This window comes from Balaenoptera ricei, chromosome X, assembly GCF_028023285.1.
Source record: "Balaenoptera ricei isolate mBalRic1 chromosome X, mBalRic1.hap2, whole genome shotgun sequence".
Classification (NCBI taxonomy): Eukaryota; Metazoa; Chordata; class Mammalia; order Artiodactyla; family Balaenopteridae; genus Balaenoptera; species Balaenoptera ricei.
Genome location: NC_082660.1, coordinates 27,824,209 through 27,828,675, shown reverse-complemented (window position 1 = coordinate 27,828,675; position 4,467 = coordinate 27,824,209). Strand labels below are relative to the sequence as shown.

The 4,467-nt window shown below is 39.9% G+C and overlaps 1 pseudogene; it reads right to left on the bottom strand.

The window, feature by feature from the left end:
* Nucleotides 1–1,113: 1,113 nt before the first annotated feature.
* Nucleotides 1,114–3,354, bottom strand: LOC132357930 (V-type proton ATPase subunit F-like; annotated as a pseudogene).
* Between the last annotated feature and the right edge of the window lie 1,113 nt (nt 3,355–4,467).

The following is a 4,467-nucleotide window of genomic DNA, read 5'->3' as shown; positions in this document are numbered from 1 at the left end:
TCTATTTCTAGTTTACTGAGAGTTTATCATGAAAGGGTGTTGTATCTTGTTGAATGTTCTTATTGCATCTACTAATATGATCGTGTGATTTTTCTGCTTCAGCCTGTTGATGTAATGAATTACATTAATTGACTTTAAAATTTTGAACTACCCTTGGATACCTGGAATACACATTTGGTTGTTGTGTATAATCCTTTTTATACATCGTTGGATTTTATTTCCTAATATTTTGCCGAGGATTTTTGAATCTATGTTCATGAGAGATATTGATTGGTAGTTTTCCTTTCTTGTAATGTCTTTGCCTGGTTTTGGTATTAGATAATGCTGACCTCATAAAATGAGTTACGAGGTGTTCACTGTGCATCTATTTTTTGGAACAGATTGTAGAGAATTGGTATCATTTGTTTCTTAGATGTTTGGTGAAATTCAATAGTGAAACCATTTGGGCCTGGTCCTTGCTATTTTGGAAGGTTATTAATTATTGATTTCAATTTCTTTAATAGTTGTAAGTCTACTCAGATTGCCTATTTCCCCTTGTGTGAGTTTTGGTAGACTGTGTCTTTCAAAGAATTGGTCCATTTCACCTTTTATCAGATTTGTGGGTGTAGAGTTCAAAATACAGTTGACGCTTAAACAATGTGGTGGTTAGGGGCACAGACTCCTTGTGCAGTAAAAAATCCATGCATAACTTTATAGTAGGCCCTCCGTATCCAGGGTTCTGCATCCAAGGACTCAACCAACTGTGGATCATGTAGTGTTGTAGTATTTATTGAAAAAAAAAACCCTGTGTATAAATGGACTTCTGTAGTTCAAACCTGTGTTGTTCAAGGGTCTACTGTATTCTTTTATTATCATTTTACTGTCCATGGGATTAGTAGAGCTGGTTCCTCTTTCATTTCTGATACCAATAATCTGTGTCTCCTCTCTTTTTCTTTTTTTGTTTTAACCCTAACCAGCCTTGATTTCAATGGCAGAGCTCCAGCAACCTGGAAGCACCTCACCAAGCCTCTCAGTGGAGTGGGAAGGGGCAGGGAATTGGAACTCAGAGGCTCAAATCTTAGAGAAGGGCTGATGGCAAGCCTGGGGAGAGGCTGCATGACTGTGGGGAGTCCCCTAGCGCAGGTCGTGGGCCATGAACATGCCCCTGGCCCTGCACAGGATGGGGTCCTTGGCAGCATCATTGGGGTGCTCCTTGGATGGGATCTCCAGTACCGCTGGAAAGAAGCACTGGTGGGCATCGAGCGCATGCCTCACCTCTCTGCGATGTACTGGTTGATGAGGATGATGCCGATGTCCTCCTGATTTAGAAACCACCGGAAGGTGTCTTCGGTCTCATTGACGGTAGTATCCTTCTCCACCACCAGGAAATCAGGGTGGCGGTTCTTGTTAAGCTCCCCTATGCCACCCAGCAGGAAGCCAGTCACTGTGTCCTCGTCTCCCATCACCACAATTAGCTTCCCCCTCTCTGCCACCCTCACAGTCAGCAATACTTTAAATATTTTACTTTATTCTCTTTTTGCTTGGATGGTTTCTGAAGATAAGTTCGATTTAATTGTTCTTATTCCTCTGTTGGTAAGACATTATTTTCTCTGGCTTCTTTCAACATTTTCTGTTTGTCTTTGACTTTCTGCAGTTTGAATATGATATGCCTAGATATCAAATTTTTGGCATTTATCGTGTTTGTTGTGCTCTGAGCTTCCTGGATGTATGGTTTGGTGTCTGTCGTTCATTTTTGGAAAATTCTCAGCATGCATGCATGTATTTATTTATTTATTTATTTATTTATTTAAACATCTTTATTGGAGTATAATTACTTTACAATGGTGTGTTAGTTTCTGCTTTATATTCTTAGCCTTTAAAACTTCAAATATTTCTTCTGTTCCTTTCTTTCTTCTCCTTTTGGTATTGATATTACATGTATATACACCTTTTGTAATTGTCCCACAGTTCTTGAATATTCTGTTCAGTCTTTTTCATTCATTTTTTTTTCCTTTTGTATTTCAGTTTTGGAAGTTTCTATTGATCTATCTTCAAGTTCACTGATTCTTTCCTTTATGAGTGAAACCATCAAATACATTCATCATTTCTGTTACAGTGTTTTTGATTTCTAGCATTTTCTTTTGATTCTTTCTTAAAGTTTTCATCTCTTACATTACCTACCTTTTCTTGCATTTATCTACTTTTTCCCTGAGAATGCTTAGCATATTAATCGTAGCTATTTTAAATTCTCAGTCTGATAATTCCATATCTGAGTCTGGTTCTGCCATATCTGAGTCTGCCATATCTGAGTCTGGTTCTGATTCTTCCTTTGTTCATTCAGAGTGGGTTTTTTGTCTTTTAGTATGACTTGTGATTTTTTTAATTGCCAAACATGATGTATTGGGTAAAAGGAACTGAGGTAGTGTGAGGTTTAAATTTATCTGACTAGGAGGTAGGCTGTGTATACTTTTTGTTGCAATTGTGGTGTCAGAGGCTAAAATTTCCTCTGGTGTTCTTGCTTTCTCTCTCTGTTTGTCTCTCTAGTTTGGAGGGCAGGAGTTTCCCTATGAGTTCCATTCTCTGATGAATATAAGAATTGTTGATTTTTACCTTGAGGAAAGCTCTCTCTCTTTTTTTTAAAATAAATTTATTTATTTATTTATTTTTGGCTGTGTTGGGTCTTCATTGCTGTGCATGGGCTTTCTCTAGTTGAGGCAAGCGGGGGCTACTCTTCCTTGCAGTGCATGGGCTTCTCATTGCGGTGGCTTCTCTTGTTGCGAAGCACGGGCTCTAGGCGCACAGGCTTCAGTAGTTGTGGTGCACGGGCTTAGTTGTTCTGTGGCATGTGGGATCTTCTCGGACTAGGGATTGAACGTGTGTCTCCTGCATTGGCCGGCATATTCTTAACCACTATGCTGCCAGAGAAGTCCAAAGCTCTCTTCTTGTGAGTACTTCGAAGCTCTTTACGTGTCAGACCTAAAACTGGAAGTCAGAACCATTTCTTTTTTAAGAGTAGACTTTCTATTCTGACTTAACAAGTAGTTTTCAGATGCAACCTTTTGGTTTTTTTTGTACTTGGCCTTAAATTTCTAATATAATTCCTACTATCTGTATTCTCCAATGTACTGTTGATTAAGTTTAGGCTTGCTACTGTTGAGTTCTAGACTGCCAATGGCACATGTCAATTTTTTTTTTTTTACATGTCAATTTTTGAAGAACATATTTGACTTTTATGCCATGCTGAATTATTGTGACAATCCACCCACTCCAGAAGTCCCCCAGGATTTGGAAGCATCAACTACCTCTGGCACTGGGGACAAAGAGTTGAGCCTCTGAGTTTCCAATCAGCTTTTTGGTTCCTTTGATCTTAATCATGACCGTATAACCAAGATTTATTTAATGAGGCCTGAAAGCTCTTGCTTCCATTTGTAATTGCAATATCCAGACACTGGAATGGAATGGAAGGAATGGAGAATCATTTTCTAGCCTGGTTTTCTCTATTTTATTCTGTCTCTAAACAGTCTGTGCCTCATGGCAAGCAGTCTTTGCTATGGAATGAACTGTGTCCCTCTAAAGTCATATGTTTAACCCTAGCCGCCCCACCCCCCACCATGAGACTCTATTGGAGGTAAGGCCTTTAAGGAGGTGATAAAGGTCAAATGAGGTCATAAGGGTGGAGCTCTAATCTGATAGAACTGATGTCCTTATAAAAAATGAAGAAGCACCAGAGATCGATCTCATCTCTCTCCATCTCTCTCTCTCTCTCTCTGTGCCATGTGAGGACTCAGCAAGAAGGTGGCCATCTGCAAGACAGAAAGAGGGCTCTCACCAGACACTGAACCCTGCCGGAAACTTGATCTTGAATTTTCCAGCCTCCAAAACTTTGAGAAAATAAATTTCTGTTGTTTAAGCCACCCAGTCTATGGTATTTTGTTATGGCAGCCGTAGAAGACCAAGACAGTCCTTTGTTGACTAATGTAACTGGGTTTACTGAGAAGTTTCAGCTTGGTGCAATCTCAAGATAAAGTGGCTGCAGTGTTTCCAATTACTGTCTTCTCTCGTGTACTGTTGGATCTCCCTTTCCAGTACAGCAATATGATCTTATGAAGATTCCCTAGCTTTGTGGCCACTTTTGGGTATTAAAATTTAGTTCAAATTAAAGCATTAATTTCAAAGTTCTTTTAAATCTCATCTTCTTTCCTTATCCTCAGGTCAGGCTTGAGTGGCAGTCCTGACTATGGGATTTGAGATGGAAGGTGTTGGCAGGGTCTGGCTCTGAGACACCTCTTTCCTCTCTCTTTAATAACCCCTCTCTGTGGCTATTCCTGCTTCTCTAATACTGACAGGCTGAAGATGCCCTCTGTGTGGCAATGCCGAAATATCGATCTGATCATTGGACATACATCTACGTTCTTCGTGGGTCTCCAAGAAGCCTCTCTACTATGCTGTTCCCTGACAGATGAGGTCCCCATTTAGCAGAACATCCTA